Source organism: Hemitrygon akajei, unplaced genomic scaffold, assembly GCF_048418815.1.
Source record: "Hemitrygon akajei unplaced genomic scaffold, sHemAka1.3 Scf000041, whole genome shotgun sequence".
In the NCBI taxonomy this organism is placed as follows: Eukaryota; Metazoa; Chordata; class Chondrichthyes; order Myliobatiformes; family Dasyatidae; genus Hemitrygon; species Hemitrygon akajei.
This window is the reverse complement of record NW_027331927.1, coordinates 2,640,328-2,659,268: the sequence shown is the minus strand read 5'-3', so window position 1 is coordinate 2,659,268 and position 18,941 is coordinate 2,640,328. Positions and strand designations below refer to the sequence as shown.

The 18,941-nt window shown below is 44.8% G+C and overlaps 1 long non-coding RNA gene and 2 other non-coding genes across 4 annotated transcripts in view; 2 read left to right on the top strand and 1 right to left on the bottom strand.

The window, feature by feature from the left end:
* The window catches only part of LOC140720303 (uncharacterized), a 1,203,583-nt gene that overhangs the window by 425,626 nt on the left and 759,016 nt on the right, over positions 1-18,941 (top strand). The window lies entirely within an intron of this gene.
* trnas-uga (transfer RNA serine (anticodon UGA)) lies at positions 118-199 on the top strand. Its single transcript has one exon. It is a non-coding gene; the product is annotated as a tRNA-Ser (tRNA).
* Positions 1,732-1,803, bottom strand: trnae-cuc (transfer RNA glutamic acid (anticodon CUC)). Its single transcript has one exon. It is a non-coding gene; the product is annotated as a tRNA-Glu (tRNA).

The window sequence follows — 18,941 nt, the reverse complement described above, 5'->3', positions numbered from 1 at the left end:
TCGAATTAAACTATTTGTATTGGAATGATAAATCACCTTTTTCGATACTGAAAATAAATCAAGTACAACCCTCACTTCAGGTGCAGTGCTACGGTGGGTTCAATGAACATTGATGGAGCTGCGATGGCCCAGTGGTTAAGGCGTTGGACTTGAAATCCAATGGGGTTTCGCTGCGCAGGTTCGAACCCTGCTCGCAGCGCTCAAACTACAGCGCCAGGGAATAGAAATCTCACTGCCAATAAAAATTTAACACGCTGGCTGCTGTCTGTGTTCAGTTGACAACTGCGTACCAGCCGGCAGGTTTATAGATGTTTACACTCATTGTGCAAATTTCATTTCTATTACGACTGTGATCATTCCCCCTCTGGGCAGCTTAAACGCTTTGTAGTTTGCAGCTTTACCGACTTGTAAAACTAAAAGAATCAAATGAATCAAATGCGGAGAACGGAGAACGTGCAACCTACCTAGCTCCCATTCGTGGATGCAGATGTCAATGCAAAATGTTATCCAATTGCGGAAAGGGTTTCACTCAGGAGTTGTTCCCTCCCACAGACTCTGACTGCCTCTGCCTCCCCAAAGTCCCATCAATACTGAGCAAAACTCAGAACAATGTCCCATTATATAACATTCATATCCATATGCTTCTGATCGAAGCTGGGGGCGCTGTCAGGGAGTCGAAATAAAGGCGGGCGACAGAAGTTTATCTCCTCTCACCTGGGGAGACGGTAGAAGATTTGGTGGAGGTGACCGGCCGACATTTGTCCGGCAACTGCAGTATCGGGAGTAGGATTGAGAAAAAGTCTGGGACAGCCTGATCTTACTGAATGCCGGGGCTGGCTGAAAAGGACTAGAGACTCGCCCTTATTTCTGTTGTCTGTCTGTTTAAACAAAAGGAATAAACAGCTACCCCGTGGATATAATAGTTCGCAATCTATGTCATCAGTTTGCCTGAGGAATCATTTCCAAGTCTGAAACTGGCACAAGATTTATATCTACCGTTTGTTCATGATGCAGAATTGTACAATTTATGTTCTGCGTACTGTCTGTCTTTTCGAGCCTGCAATGATGCTGCAAGTGTTTCATTGTACCTGTCCCTCACCGTCCCTGTGCACACGGCAATAAACCCGACCGGACCTGACAATACTCACTGAGATTTGAGCAGTGATGACCCCGGGCAGATGAGTCAAGGTGATGTAGGCAAACTGAGTGAGTAGGACCAGAGTCCAATATGGGAAATGAATGGTCACCCTCTTCTACAGAGAGACAGCATCTCTGAGTGGATTGAGGTGCAGTGAGGAGTGAAGAAGATCAAATCTACATTGTATCGATTGCAAGTTATTGTCTGTATGACCTCGCACAGTAATTTCCAGCTTTATTGAGACTGCACCTGCGATATTTTTTTTCAAAGTTATGTTTTCATTCTCTAACAAGTGTCATACAGAACACATAACGAATCCCTGCAGAAACAGTGTATAGCGGGTCAGGCAGCATTTCTAGACGGAATGAGCTAGTACACACAGTAGAAAGTAAGAGAATGTGGCTGAGAGGAAATGTCGAAGCAAACTTGATGGGCCAAACTGCCGAATTCTGCTTCTATATTTTGTGGTTTTATGGTGCTGAATCAGGCCGATGCAGGTTAAGCATAGACAGGAATGTTGTTGTTGTGGCAGCAAGTTAATTCACACGATAATTTAAAATAAGCACATTAAATTACAGCAGGCAATATCTTATTTCCCTGACCGGGAATCGAACCCGGGCCGCGGCGGTGAGAGCGCCGAATCCTAACCACTAGACCACCAGGAAAACTGACGATGCGCTGCATCACAGCAACATACACTATCAAATCAGAAAAATACAAAACAAAATCAATGGATAAATAATAATAATGAATAAATGTGATAAATATTGTCACGAATCTACTGCTCAGCACTTTGCAGATCTCTTGTTTACCCAGTGCTTCAGGTTAAGGAACACTCTGGACTCTGAATGAATCAGTGGGAAACACTCATTCTCCAGTGTCTTTATAAAGATGGTGACATTCAGATTCTCTTATGAGTGCTGGGTCATTTTTGTTTCTGTCTATCGCCTCGAAGCAATTCAGTAGTAGGCCATCCGATTCCCGCGACATTGTCGCCGATACATCTGGTGTCTTGTTCCTCACCCTCCGCCTGGGTGGAGGTAGGAGAAAGAAAACCAGACGTCCAGAATGCCCGAAATATGGTCTGGGGGTGGAATGGTAGGCTTTCCTGATAGAAAAGCCTGACAGTGGTCGAGAGTGCGGGAGCCCCTGGTACTGAGGATGACGTTCTGATGACAAATAAGCTTAGATTTCATTAAATAAGCCTGATAGAAACCCCCGCAATGATTTGAAAGTCCTCAGGGTAGGCAGTTCCTTGTTTGCTGGTCGCGGCACTCAGTACATGGTATGCTTGCTTAACATCTCCTCTGGCGGTATGTGAAGTGCCGTCCGGATCAATGAGAAGAACCTCTCGGTAAGCAGCACCGACTGAACTTAATCATTGGATGTTGGGATTGGGGGAACAAGGGTGCGGCAAGACCGCTATATACGGAGAGTATGAAGAGTTTATCATGAAACAACACCGCCGTTCCACCGCCCACCACCCCCAGCACCACAATAATACCTTCTTATCTTCTCCGAACGGTGGATCGAGAATCCTTCCGGCTGTTCCACCGAATGAGCCATGTCTCCATGAAACAGAGAAGACAGCAGCCCCTCATTTCCCTCCGAAACTGCAATGTTGCACTTACGTAATATATCGTGTTTTCTAGTAATTGGCCTTTGGCTAAGAAGATGCCGGGCAGGGGATGCTTCATAGCCCGTCGGTTTAGTCTGGCTTGAAGTCTTCCGAACCGACCTCTTTTCCGGCAATGGTAATGGCTGACCTTCGCTGATCGCTGAAAGGTGCCGCACCTGCATTCCCGAGAGTCAAGTCCACTTGGTCCTTCAGCAGCTCGTTAAACTGCTGAGTAATTTAGACAGATCAACAGTACGTTTCTTAAAGGGAAATTAGGGGTTTCACATTGCAGCTACAGTGTTTCAGCAGAAATACATCGAGACATTTTGCGAGCTGTCGGCAATACGTCGCGTGTAACGCCAGTGCCATCGTGGATCTTTGGATTTATAAACAAATCTCAAAATCGCTAAAGCCTTGTCAGGTTTCCGTGTGGGAGGATGCTCGGGAAGGATCAGTCGCTTGGCTTTCACAATGAGGAAGTAAATTGGATTGGCCTTTGAGTACGCTGGGGAAGCGAGAGTATGGTAATGGATGGTTGTCTCTCTGACTCGGGACCTGTGATGAGTGGAGTGTCCCAGGGATCGTTGTTGCGTCCGTTGCTGTTTGTCATCTTTATCAATGATCTGAATAATGATGTCGCTAACTGCATCAGCAAATTTGCCGATGACAACAACATTACGGGTGTAGTTGACAACTAGGAAGAGTACCGGAGCATGAAACGGGATCTGGACCAGCTGGAAAAAATGGGTTGAAAAATGTCAGATGGGAATTAACGCAGACAAGTGTTAGATGTTGCATTTGGGAGGGCGAGCCAGGGATGGTCTGACCCAACGAGAAAAAAGGCATTGAGGAGTACGATAGAATAAACGAATCTGGGAATGCAGATCCATAATTCAATGAAAGTTGCGGCACAGTTAGACAGGGTCGTAAAAACAGCTTTTCGCACATTGGCCTTCATAGACTAAAGTACTGCGTACAGGAGTTGGGATGCTACGTTGCTGTTGTTTAAGACTTTATTGGGGCCCAATTTAAAATATTGTGTGCGGTTGAGCTCAACTATCTGCAGGAAAGATGCAAATAAGACTGAAAGAATGCAGAAAAAGAATTACACAGCTGTTGCCGGGACTGAATGTTTTTAATTAAAAGGGAAGATTAAATATGTCAGCACTTTATTCCCGAGCGGGTAGAAGACAGAGGGGAGATTTGATAGAGGTATACTACATTATGAGGCGTATAGAGAGTGTAAATGCAAGCGGGCTTTCTCCACTGATGTTGGGCGAGAATACAACTGACGATCATGGGTGAAATGTGAAATGTGAAATGTTTAAGGGAAACATGAGGGGAAACTTCTTCACCCAGAGGGTCGACAGAGTGTAGACAGTGCTGCCAACGCAAATGATAATTGAGATTCCGATGTCAACGTTTAAGAGATGATTGGAGAAGTACACGGATGAGAGGGATATGGATGGCCACGGTCCGAGTCCGGGACGATGGGAGTAGGCAGTTTAAATAATTCCTCACTGACTGGACGGGCTGGAGACCCTGTTTCTGTGCGGCGGTTCCCTATACCTGTCTGACTGTATGTCTGGGTTAGAGCTTCAGTGTCCCACAGCACCGACCAATCTAGAAAGTCGTTGACACTGTTCGATCCCTCTGTCCTTGCACACACTGAAGCGTGGAGACTGCGTTAATGTATGGTTACAGCATAAGAAGATGGAAGCTTTTAAAATTGTTTATTCTGTATTCTCCAATTGCCTGCAATGCTTTTGAAGGAAGACAAGTGTGAGCCCGGATATTTGCTTTGCTCTCGCTGCGTTTTCAGTTTGTGTAGTTTTGTATGTTACATTAATTATTGATTTCAGACGGAGACATGGATTCCACACCGGCCATGTGGATTCAGGGTTAAATGGATCGAAATATTAGCGTATCTACATGCGATACGATAAAACCACGATTCAGTGGTAAATAAGCTTTAGGATAAATTGGTGTGTACTTGAATTGGGAATTTAGAATTGACATTTTGGAAGGCTGGTTCTTTTAATAACCGCCAGAAGCTGCTGTTGGGCACTTTGAAATGCTGGTTTTAAGTTGTAGGGCTCCACTGGAAAAGGTGTTTTGCAGACATTGTAGCATTTACCCTGTAATATGTAAATGTCAGGTCAGTTCAGAAAACGCGCTGGTGCAGTCAATAGCTCAGCCATTTGCTTACGTCATCAGCCCTAATTCCATTAATTATCCGGGTGCCGCTGTGTGGTCAGATTAAAAAGATTAATTACTCAGCCCTATTTCTCAGAGCACTGTAACTGCAGACTCGCAATAGAGTTGTAAAGTGTACCGAAGTTTCGACTCTCCATGCGGAACACGGCTGCCATTTGTCTTCCAGCCAGAATTCATTCTGTCTACTACACCATCTGCCTTCTGTTAGGAAACCAATTCTGAATCAACGCAGCCAGGTTTCCCTCGATCCCATGCCTCCTGACTTTCTGAATGAGTCCACTTTGGGGAACTGATCAAACGCCTGACCATAATTAATGCCCCCACATCGATTATCCTGGTTCATCCGTTAGTTTTATTTACACTTTTTCAATTAAATCCATCTGGCTCATTAATGACAACATACCATGCTTTCTCTCCGTAGCCAGACTACGCTTCTCCAAATACTCATTAATTCCCTCTTTAGTAATCGTCTCCAGTACTTTACCCACTACTGATGTAAGACTCCCTGGTCTATTATTCCAAGAAGTATCCCTGCTATTTTTCGTCAACAAATGAATAAGATTTTCCACGCTCCAATCTTCTAGTTCTACTTCCGTGACCAGCGAAAACACAAATATCCTGTCCAAAAGCTCAACAATATCTGAGTTCGCCTTCCAAAATTCCGGCACCCAGGAATCATCTATCATAATGTTTTCCCAAGTTTCCAGCGCATCCTCTTTCTCAGCGTCGGCACGTTCGAGCATATCTGCCTTATTACGTTGTGGGCACATTGATCAATGCATTCAGTAAGGATCTTCACTGTTTCCTTGGTCTCCAGACACGTTTTCCTCTTTTACCTCTGATTTGCCCACACTCTCCCCAGTCTCCTCCTGTTCTTCACAGTGCACTCGTCAAGGATTTCTCAAATCCCCCTATCACTCCTTTAAATCCACTGTTATATTCCTTCCTGTCTACATTGTGACTCGCTATAGCGTTATTTGATCCTTTCTTCCTGTTCTGTAAGTATCGTTCTTTCTTCCTCTTGACGTGTTGTCCAAATTCCTTGTCTCCCAGGGTTACTTAACACTGTCATCCTTTCCCTGCGTCACTGAGACAAGCCTATACTGAACCCCGTGTAACTGCTCCCTAAACAATCCCCACATATCTGTTTCGCAATACCCCGAGTGCGTCATTTCCCAATGTACCTTCCTAAAATCCTGCCAGCCAGCACCATAATTCGCAGACCCCCAAGTAAACACACTCCACACTCTCTGGTCCTATCCCTGGGCAAGGCAAATGGAGGGGAGTTCTGTCCTATCGTTCTGGAATGCTAACCCGCGGAGAGATCTGTCGCCTGACCCGTTTCCTTTTCTAATATTAGATCCGGTACGGACTGTTCGCTAGTGCGCCTGTCTTCTTGTAGTGACATGAATCCTTCCTGGACACTACCAAGAAGTTATGCCATAATTAAAACTTTTACACTGGGGAGATGCCAAAGAACATTATGGATGTTTCAGTTACTCATGTAAATAACCCGGAAAATGTCCAATTCCGCTTCCCGATCGGTTCCTCTCTGTTCCAGTTGCAGTTACTTTGTTAGAGGGCGGCTGTACAGAAAACTCCAAATGTTTCTGTGTTCGTCTCACATTTTATTAACAAACGAACGCTCCACGTTGTCCTCCTTTTCTGCAGTTGCGATACTATCCCTGGTTTGCCATCGCACTCCCTTTACATTATGTTACACGACCCTGTCCATTTTGAAACATCTAAAACGCGGAAAGCCCTGAAGCCATCCCTGCCCTTGTAACAGTCGAGTGTCTGTGATAGTTTGGAACATACTTCAACCAGTGTAATATTCACACCAGCAGCAATGAGCGCTTGTATTGCCACCAACCTGAATTTATGATGAGGGCAATCTTCCACCAATTCTGCAATTTCCGGGCGACCAGGCACATGATTGTTTGAGTTTATGACATATTTGCCAAACCTGTTCATTGCAAAACGGTTTTATTTGAAAACTCCGCTGAACTGTCATAAGACACGGGCATTATCTACACAGATGGCCATTTAATGTAAACACATACATCATTCCATTCCTCAGCTCTTCTCTGAATTTCCTCTGTGTCAGTGTATAGATACAAGTATTGGTACACATGCTGAGTGTTTGCAACATGAGCCTAAATTGTTGTAGGATGTATACCGGGGAACTCAAATATCTGTCCTCGTAAAAATAGTTTTGCAATTGCCATTTCAGGGTATGGGCTACAGAGGGCATCCACAATAATATGAAATTAGCTGATATAGAAAATAGCAAAATCATCGATTTTCTGCGTTTTTCCACCTCGGCATCTTTCTGATTGTCGCCGCTGTGCCGAAGCTTTCTGCGGACTCTATTTGCCACAACGATATGTCTTACAGTTAACCCGTTAAACACCAAGATTAAGCCGATTGGTATCATTGGTGTTAAAATACTCAGCAGTAATTGGTATCCTCTCCACACGGGTGAAGTAAGGTATTCATATGTGCCGGTGCACCGCCACGGCATGTTGTCAATGATGACGTAAGGTTCAGTGGCAAAGTATAACGGGGCACATCTCCCGCAGCTCACTATAACCACGGTCACCATAACCACCGTTGCTGTTCTCTCGGTGCAGTATCTCTCCCGCATCTTTCGGCAACATATTGCGATGAACCGATCGAAGGTAAAACTGACCGTGAACCAAACCGAACAGTCCGTCGTTACAACCCGAAATACAACTGTTAGAGCGCACACAGGAGTGATGAGCAGGGATCTGGAATAAATGTAGATATTGTTGGTTTGGTCCACTAAAGCAACAACGATAACCGCCATCAGATCCGCTGTTGCCATTCCAACCAGGTAACGGGTGATGCATTTGGAGAGACCGCATTTTCCCCGAGATAGTATCACAATCGCCGTTAAATTAACTGCAAGAAATTGGGAAAGAAAATAGAAATACGGTCAGTTCCCTGAATGCCCCCATTCTACCGATGCTATGCAGGGTATGGTCTATTTGGAAGTGGTAATCCAGTGTGTGCGGTCTCGGTCGCTGCACTCCGGCTGGAGGACAATGACGGATGTGAGTGTCAGTGGATTGGCGACATTCCCAGAGTTTAGAGTGAGGCATCCGAGTTCCACGACTCACGGACCGGTGAATAGTCGATCGCACCTGTAAACAACACCATTTCCATTATTAGAGGTGAAAGAACAGACAGGATTATTTGCAGCGGTCTCAAAGTGGCATCATGGAGATATAAAGCACGAGTTCTCATTTACTGACTTACAGAAGAATAGACCTATCTGTCGTAAATAGACTGGACCGTCATTTAAATAAGCTGCCACGTTGTTATAAGATCGGAGTGTCTGCACTGATAGAGACTCGGACCTAGAAAAGCAGAGACCAGCATCACTTCAGAAAGCCTAGCGAGGTGAAATTATGAAACAATGTCAATATCAACACGAACATAATTGATAAAAGAAAAATCACTTTGATCAAATTATGAAACAACGACAATATCGACACCAGCTTAATTGAGAAAAGAAGAAAACACTGCGATCGAAATATGAAAAATAAAAAGAAAACTATTAGATGCCTAAATCCTCCATGCTGAAAACACGTTTCAGGCGATGGTAGCATCTGTGCTTAATAACAGTGCGGATACCGCAGCAGAGTAACGACGGCACCATACATAAAGTAACCAGCTCCGGCATCTTACCTGGGACACCAACCGCTACAAGTGTGGGATAGAAAACGGCCGCGATGTAGTAAATCGCCGGATATCCCATATTACGTCAGAAGCAGCGTTCAGTTTTACGGAGCGTTTCAGCTGCTCAGATGGACTGGTGATCGGTTTAGCAGACTTTTATTGAGGTGAGAGCAATTCCACTGAGGCAATTAGCGTGGCGATCACGTCAGGGACATTAGTGACAACCAACTGCACAAACACTTACGTTAAGCTATTTGTGCTCACTCAATCCCCGAGTCGTGAATTTGACTCCTCTGCAATGTAAACCCTTCAAAACAAAATATGATGTGCTTTTTTTTCATGTTATTTTCCATGATACCTGGCTTCAGCTATTTAAATGAAGATATATTTTGTCATTGTTGCTTTTAAATCAGGCATTCAGCTTGAAGTCCATTTATTTGGAATATTTGACGGAGCACAGTCGCTTCTGAAATTGAGGGAAGCAGTTTGTTCTGGCGGGTGAAATGGAGAACACTTCTATATTAAAGGGAAACATTCTTTCCTTCGTGCCAATCATTCTGGGCTGTTTCAGTGATGGAAATCACAGTGACAGCTGACATGTGTTACAATAAAATATACTGCACATCTTCCTCCAAACACTTTTAAAGATTCACAGCGATATTCCAGAGACCTGTCGTCAAAAAGGGAGAGTGTCCTCGGGAGATTAGCGAGGGCTGTGGACAGTTTGAAGAACAATGTTTTCCAGCGCACACATGGGCAGTTTGGCAGGAACTTGACCTGTGCCAGTGAAGGACTTGACCGCCCCATACCCGTGACGTGCGATGCAGTCTGTTTAACTTCAAAGATATTCTCAGACCTGCCACAATTCTACCACTATTTCTCCATCAATTCTCTGTTTGAACAAATATAGTAAGCAAAATCTATGATCAATCAGCAGGTTCTCAGGCTGCTGTATAATTTGCCACGAAGTTGCATTTTCTCCTCCTGATCTACTGTCAGGTATATTGTCTTTCGAGCGTCACTATGAGTATGTGCAGAACAGCGGATGTGTTCAAGCTCACCTGTCAATCACACTTCCTTCTGCTCCTGCAGTGCACCGCTCCGTGCTGATTATGGTTCTCGTACCGATGAACGTCCCTCGGCTTATTGGAGAAAGTCTCATCACTCTGTTTCCATTGTGAAACTCGTACTAATGTGCGGCCCTCGATTGAATCGAGAAAGTATCACCACTGCCTTCAAATTCATCTTCCCAAAGTGAATCGCTCCGTAACGTTCAGGGTTGAACTCCATCTGTAACTTCTCAGCGCTGCTCTGCGTCCTGTCACTGTCCTGTTGTAAACTCTGACTACCTTCTATACTATCCATAATCCCACCAACTTGCACATCATTGGAAATACAATAACTCACCGTTCCACTTCCTTTTTCACATCATTTTTAAAGCAGAAACATCCGGGGGTCTCAGAACAGATCTCTGCACGACAACACTGGCGCCAACATCCAAATACAAAACGCTCCATCCACAACTACACTCTGCCTTCTTTGGCATCAATCCTGAAGCCACAAGCCAACTTTTCCAGGATACAAAGTTTTCTAAAGTTCTGAAAGGTGATACCATGTTTAACAGAAGGATGACCGTCACATCCTCACAGAATTGAATCAAGCACGTGAGAGATGATCTGCCCCTCACAAAGCCACACTGATTCTTCCAAATCAGTTACTGCTTCTGGAAATTCCCGTAAATCCTGTATCTAAGAATGTTCTCCAATTGTTAGCCCGTTACTGAAGTAGGACTCACCGCCTCCCGCAGTCACCCGGGGATTTTCCCGACCACACAAGAAGGCTTATTTAACCTACTGGTTTTATTTCAAAAGTTCCAGTACAGCCTCTCTCTTAAGCTCGATATGTTGTCGCACGTCGGCCCGTGTAACGCTCTCCTCGCAAGTATCCCCTTCACTGGTGAATACTGAATTCAAGTCTTCATTCAGAACTTGCCCTTCCACCCCCCCCCCCCCCACTCCACCCCCCGACTTCAGGGTCTTGTTTCATCTTCTATCCCCAACAGGTCCTATACTCATTCCAGTCATCATTTTCTTCACATACTACTTAATGAGATAGTCTACTCTTTTATTTATTCTACCAAAGTGCATTCCTATGTACCTCCGACATTGTCTTCCATCTGCCATTTCTTTGCCATTCCCTAATCCGTGTGTCCTTCTTTAGCCTCCCTATGACCTCAATGGGATATGACCCTCATCTGTTTTTGTTCCACCCCTAAATCTGCCATAAAACCATCACCAACTTCATCGAAGTCATTGACATAGAATGCAAAAAAAGTGGTCTCAACCCCCGAGGTTACTGGAAAAGAAACATGGGTTAGAACAATTTTATCATGTTCTTAGAAGTACCTCGAGTCTTCATCCTCAATAATAGTCTATAACATTGTCCAAAACACTGGTCACCTTCACTCACATCGCTCCTAAGTAGAACATATTCTACTTAAAAGAAAGAGATAAAATATATTGAAAAACAGTCGCCCCCTCAGCCCGGTTTCTGGAACAAGGAACAACAATAAACATTTGTTGTGGTGTGTTGGTCAGGCCAGGATATTCAACACTATTTTTGCACAATTTTTAATCTATTGAATATGCATATATTTATTTGTATATGTATTTCCGTAATTATGTATTTATGCGTGTCCATATTTATGGATGTGTGTATTTATTTGATCCTTGTTTCTTTGCTTATTTATCTATTTCTCTTCTATATTATGTATTGCATTGAACCACTGATGCTAAGGTAACAAATTTCACTACAGATGCCTGTGATAATAAACCTGATTCTGATTCCGTAGTAACGAACTATGTGACGTATATAAAGCAAGGACATGATACACCTTGGCCATTGCCGTGTCCGTCGGTCACCACTGGGTGGCTCTCCCCTCTTCAGAATAATTCACCGGTGTATTAGAGAACTCTCGCTCTCGGTCAGCTCGTCGCCAGTCTCCGTCAGTCTCTTCCGTTCTCCTCAGCTCAGGTAAGATGCTTATTGAAGGAAGGGACTGAACCACAGGGCAGTTACATTTATAGTGAACAGGAACAGTGAAAGCAAGAGCGACGTGTGAGATCACGGCAGCTGTATGTCGTAACCATTGCCATTCATCCCATCGAGGTGCGCTGGCACCAAATACACCATCACACTCATGTTTCATTAATTCCATTTTAATCACAATATTCCAATCTGCTTCGTTGGTTAAACCAGACCAAGATACCAGCGGCCTATTAAACGAACTATCGTGAAAGGATATTACTCACAACACGCAAAAGGAAGCGAGAAGCATATGACAGGAGAGCAGAAATAGTTGCATTTTTCAGCAGCACTGAGTCGGTCAGATCAGAGGTCACAGTGGAATGATCGCGTTCCAGAGAGAAGGGACTTACAATCCCAAACGGATGCTCAGCTTCAACACCCCACTTCAACAGAGGCTTGATGAAGTGTCAGAATCTGATCACACGCGACGCGTGGGAACTGATTCATAGTTCTGTCCAAAAGTGGGACTATGCGCGCTGCAGGCTCACTGTGAAAAGTAACAAAGGAATTGCCCGGCTCTGGACAATCTGGATTACATTCTGTTGACACTGGGTGGATACGACAGCTGCAGTCGGGTTGCGAAGTCGACAAGTTGAACCCCATGTCAGGGTCATGACAGATGGAAACACTGCACTCTTGTCTTTTGTTGGTCCCTACCGTGTCTCACAGTGTCACTGGACAACTGGACGCTTGCAGCACTGGACCGGTCTATAGTCTAGTTCCTGTTATCAAATATCAGAAGTCTTCATGCAGCATGCTATCGAAGTTATAAAGTTTATCTTTAATTTACGCCGTCTGATCAAAACAAATATTTATTGCGTGAACGAAGCGTGGAAGTGATTCCGGTCAGAACAGAGCTAAATGCAGCACAGAGGGGAAGTGTTACTGCTATTTGTATCCCACGGGTTAATGAGGGACAGATCCCTATTAAACATGGTCTCAATCACCGAGTTAACAACTGTAATGAACAAGGAAGCGAGTGCCGGTCAGTCTCGCCGGAGTGTGGATGATCGGCTCTTGTCGAAAGGATTTAAAACATGAGCGCAATGACGTCTGAAGCAGCGCTAAGACTCTACTTGAGAGGAAAGAAGCTGCATCCAAGTCAGTGACGAAGTATTAGCCACCGTGTGACTGCACCGGAGTGAAAACAGAGTAAGTTCTCGGCAGAGTCAGATCTGCTATTTTAGTTACAAAAGGAGATTGGTGTCCGACGGGACTGTCCACCCAATGAGAAGCTTCTCGAAAAAACGCACAGAAGGACAATCGCGTAGTGGCAGTGATGAGATTCGAGGCCGCGTCACCCAAGAAACGGGATCTAAATTAAGCGTTAGAGACCTCTCGGCTGCACTACGCTGAGCAGATGACACCATGCAGTTTGCCGGCAGTTCGACCCTTTGCACTTCAACATTGAAGTTCCCACCCAAAAACAAATGGACTACAGCGTGGGAAAGTAACACGTGGAGGGACGGTGTCCGCGAGAGCGATGGGGGTCGGAATGTGAGCGATCATGAAAATAATGAATGATGGCAGCCCGAATATAAATTTCTAAGTAACACGTACGATCGTAACGATTGAGATTAATTGAGTTTGGGATTAGTGTGTGCCTGAAGCAAATTTCCGACTCAGGCAACATTTGCATTTCGTCACACTGAAAGGGATCAAAGGAGGGTTATTTTGGTGTCTGGCCTCATTCCTGAATTGAGTGAATTTAATCAACAGGACAACGGTGAAGGTGATGCGCAATTCGAGTGCGCCAGCTATTTCTGAAGCATGGTTTTAGGAGCGGTCGGATCCGTGGCTTCATCTTTCGGTTGATTATATTTGGGAGAAGACGGGGAGCTGAGGGGAATAGTCATATCTGGATCAGGCAAACAACCCACCTGTTCGGATATGATCAACAATGAGTAGCGAGGTGAAGCGGGTTGATCAAAAGAACCAAACGGAGAATATTTGCGGCTGCTGTGATGAAAAAAAAATCGAAAAATCGGGGGGGGGGGGCGGGGGGAGGGAGGGTCCAACCAGAAGTCGCGGAATTCCAGCTGCGAAGTTTCCAGGGCTTTAAAATGAATGGCAGTGAGCGGGTTTACATTGCATGTGAGGTATTTTCTACAAGGTCTGGACGGAACCCTATGGGAACATGTTTTTCTTGTGAGTAAAGAAGGATCTACTTCTTGTAAACTGAAATTATATTCTTCAGACCAAATTCTAAGTTGCACCGTTTCCAGGTAAATACATGTCATTTACTGGGTGTCTGACAAACACAAAAAAGAAATAGAACTTTCACAACTGTAATGTCGCCCCTCACATCTGGGACAACCATCTAAACCACGCTTGCTATAGATGAGGTTCCAACTCACAGCATCGGCATTTCCCCACCGTGTACTGACATATATCTAGCACCACGGATATATCCAGAGTCAGCACGCGGATTTAAATATCAGGAAAGTCGGATGAGTAGAAAGACTTTTCTGAAGGAATATTGCCTCCTCTCTCAGAGAGACAAGTAACAACTCTGGAAGCAGGGTAGGAAGGAGATATGAATAGCTGACTGGAAGAATAACTAAGCACATACGTGCAAGTACAGGTGAAAGTTTCTTCAGAAAACACCATGACGAAATCCATAGTTGAAGAAATCATAGTTTGACCGTCTACGCCATTGGAGATTTTATTTGGTGACAATAGAAACCTTCCCTTCACTCATAGCGAACAGAAGCGGCCCTAAAGCCGACTCCTGACAAACACCACTAATTAACTCTGTTCAGTCCCACTCCTTGCATTCTGCCATTCTGATAATCTTCCCTTCGTCATCGCATATTTCTGCAGTCAAGGTGTTTTATCTTGCTTAGAATCCTCGAGTGCGGCATCTTGTCAAAAGCGTTCTGAAAATCCAAGTAAACAACATCCACTAGTTTCTTTTATGAAATCTGCCTTTTGATTTCCTCAAAGAATTCCAACAGATTTACCTAGCTACATTTCCCCTTTCGAAACCACGGTAAAATCCGGCCCATTTTATCCGGAGTCTCCATGTACCTGAAATCTCATCGTTAACAATGGAACCCTACATCTTTCCAACCACTAAGGCCAGGCTATCACTAATGCATGGCTGGTTGTGACAATACTCACTGGCGGTTAATGGGTGCACGGAGGGAAGGGATGATTTGTGACGAGAGATATTAATCAGAGTGAGGAGGAAATTTAGCCTGGGTTTGTAACACTAGTGTAGCAATCATTGTGTAGAGCACGAGGATGTTAGGGGACGGGAGATATTAACCGGAGTGTGGAGGAAGGTTTGTAATAACGATGTAGTAATCGTTGTACAGAGGGAGGAGTGGTTGGTATTTGAGCAGGGATGTTAACGTTTGAATGGATGATGACATGACGCGGAATGAACTGGTGTGTGATGAGAGGGGAGACTCACTTCTGATCATCAGTAGGTCAGACAACATCTATGGCAATGAATAAACAGTCTACGTGTTGTATCATGGCCCTTCAGTAGGGCTGGAAATGAAAATAGAAGTTGTCAGGATATTGAGGTTTGCAGGACCGGAGAAGAGATAAGAGGCCAGAGTGGAGATATGAGGAAGAGGGAAGGAAGTTGTGCAAAATATCGGAAGTTAGATGAGTTGGTGTTGAGGCTATTAGTTTAGAGGTTAGCTACACAGATTATGAGGTGTAACTTATCAAAACTGAAAGTGGTCTCATTATGGCACAAGATAAGGCCATGGACAAACACGTCGCAAAGGGAGTGGGCAGATGTACTGAAATAGTTGTCCTCTAAGAATTCCCGCCTTTTTCTGCATAGAGCTGAGGCGCCCGATGAATTGTTAACAATTGTTAATGATTAGCAGTTTGCTTCCGGTCAGTATCTTCGTAAGCCCGGAAGTTCTATTACTTTAACTCTCTTCACGACATGCCATTGCTTCGCCTTTGATATTTTGAAATCTCGCGTCAATCCTCATCCCAGTTGAGATTTTACTTGAATGACGTCATGTTTATTTTTACCCCAGCTGTTGGAAGACACGTCAGTCTTGTGTAGTATTGAATATTCAGTGTGCTGGAGCGAGTATAAATGAATGACCGTGGAGATTCAACAGCTCAGAGTTTCTTCAGAGAGATCGCGGGCAGGTGGAAGACAGGCTGAATCTCACACAGCATGTTTGAAACAATCAACCGTGTTACAAAGATATTTTACATGATTATTGCCGGAATTGGTGTTCCTGGAAAGAATAAAGGCGAACGAACAGTTCTGAGTGTGCGGTCTGTGGGCTCGTTTAGTTTAGTTGCCGACAGCGTTGTAAAACGGGTGTCTCAGTGAGTGCAGAGTAGACATTGTGACAAAACTTGGCGTTGGTTCAGAAGTTCACTTTCATTTTAATCCGTGGCCCCGGCTAAAAATAAACCGGCAGTTGAAACAGACGTAGATTGGAAGATGGGAGGCACGGATACATTTTGTGGATTCATGGCAAGCACTTTTGCTTTATCAATGCATCTCGCTTCTCAAATTAAACTCCAGTAATACAGCCCGTTCTGCATCCTCACGGGCTACTTGGTGTTATTCCGTATTCAAATATAAGGTTATTCTGCTGTCTTTTGGAAAAATTAATGTAAGTTTGAAGGGAATGCGAGAAGCAATCACCGGCGAGGTTCTGGGGAGGAACGGTAGACATTACTTGTGTATTAGAATCCGAACCACTGGGAATTTCGAAATTCAGATAAGGGTCGTTGTGCGTTTTAGTGTTTGTTTCCACGCCCTATTTTGTGACGTGAAGAGGGAGTTCAAAGCCAACCCAGCAGAGTCCGCTGGAGGTCAGATGTTCATGCGACACTCTGCTCCGGAACAACAAACATCGAAGCGTTTAGAATAATGCCGCAGTTCCACGGAACAAACCCGAGGAGAGACAGATATTTCGAAGCAATTACATTATCCTTTCTTAAGAAATTGGATGGTTTAAGCACTCTCGTGTGAAATACTTGAAACTTCGGTGGGTCAGTCCGAATGAGAATTTTTTCACCGGATACCTTAATGTAGTCTGCTCGATACGCGCCCAAGAATAGCAGCAGAATTTAAAAGAAGCGCGCCAAGCGGGACTTCTGGTGGCATTTGAGAAACGGGGGAGTGGCAGAAGAGACTAAGGCATGAAATTGGGGGAAATATATTTGATTCGGACTCTAAACTTTATAACTTGACGAAGCAGAGAGAGTGTTGCTTCTCTGTGTGGGGAGAGTTACAGAACATCTGTTACAGGGACGCGGCAATCACCATCGCTGAGAAAGTTACCGAGATAGCCAGGCACTACACATCAGTCGAGAGCCTCATTCAGGAGATTGTGCTGAATTTTCCACAGCGCCCTCAGCGATGTCAAAAATGCTTCCTTCCCAAACACTGCTCCAAGTTAACAAGACACGTGTTGGAGGCGTCTGTGACTCTCCCTTTTCTCCGTTTTATCTCCAGAAATCAGTTGTCTATAAAATTTGGTTGCTCTTAATTTCCAGTTTAGCTCTGCTGTGAGACCCACGGAGAGGCCAGAGAGTAATTCACTCATTCTTTTTGCTGTTCACCCAGCGAATCTAGTGGCAATTGTGATCCTGTTCCGGGGACAGTGCGGACTCTCCACCTGCACCACTCGCTACCTGGTGGCCATGGCAACGGCGGATCTGCTAACCATCGTCTTTGAGGTCGTATTGTGGAGGCTCAGTTATAATTATTTCCCCGGGACTTTCCTGGACATCACGCCCGTGTGCAGCGCGATCGCTGCACTGGGTTTTGCAGCCATGGACTGTTCGGTCTGGTTCACTGTCAATTTTACGTTTGACCGGTTTATCGCAATTTGCTGTCAGAAGCGAAAAGCAAAGTATTGCACCAGGAAAACTGCGGCAGTGGCTCTGACTATAACCGGCGTTCTGCTCGGTTTTAAAAATGTGCCCTATCTATTATTTATATATGATCCAGCGAAAGTGATCGACAATATACCCTGGGACTGTATTCAGAAGTCGAGCTACTATACGGACCCCGGGTGGGTGGGATATCGATGGGTTTCTACCGTTCTAACGCCGTTACTCCCGTTCGTGCTAATACTACTGCTCAACGCTCTGACAGTCAGACACATTTTAGTGACCAGTCGCGTCCGTAAGGGGCTGAGGGGTCAGAACAATGCGGAGAACCGCAGTGACCCGGAGATGGAGAGCAGAAGGAGGTCTGTGATCTTACTTCTCAGCATCTCCGGGAGCTTCGTCATCCTGTGGTCAGTAAATATTTCGGAATTCATTTATAACACGATTGCCCATTTGGAGCAATATAACTACACCGGTACGGAATACATTTTTGAACAGGCCGGATACATGCTGGTGATACTAAGTTGCTGCACAAACACGTTTATTTATGGGGTAACTTTGTCCAAGTTCAGAGAGCAGTTCATCAGCGCAGCGCAATACCCGTTCACATCAATCATTCAACTAGTTCATAAAGAAAGTGTCTAAGTACTTCGCGCAGGCGGTCGCAATGTTTTCCATCTTGACACTACAGAGCTGGCGGCCATCAGAGAACGTGGCAGCGGGCAGAGACACAGCACTAGAACATACTTTAAGATTTCTCTGCATTTCCTACACTCCCTGTGTACCGAATTTGTTCATTTGTAGCCTGTACCTCTTATGCACATCCTCCTTCTCATTCAGAGCACCAACGTTTCCCAATGACGGCAGCATCAGCAATGCCTTTCATTCCGACACAAGCACTTTTCTTTCAAAGGTCACGGAGAGGAGGCAGGAGAATATTTTGATAATCGTGGATGATCTGGTCGCAGTGTTTCCACGTTGACACTACAGAGCTGGCTCATTGGAGAACGTGCTAGCGCGGAGAATAAAACTGGTTCAGAGCCCGAAAGCGACGGAGCACGGTAACAGCCACTTCGGTACCCGCAGCCAGTGACCTCCCCCTCCAGCCGATTATAAAACTCATGGAAACATTTTTATTTTCTCACATATTCTCGTTGTCGTCACCGTCACACTGCTTTCGAGAATGATGGAGCGGGTCAGCATCTGAGGTCGTTCAGGACCAAAACGGCGGAAATGCCCCTCATTCGTTGATTTAGTTTTGGATGAAACGAAAAAGAAAGTCAACTGACTACTCTAACGTACAGTAAACCTTGCACTTGTACTTTGCATTAGATAAACCTGTTA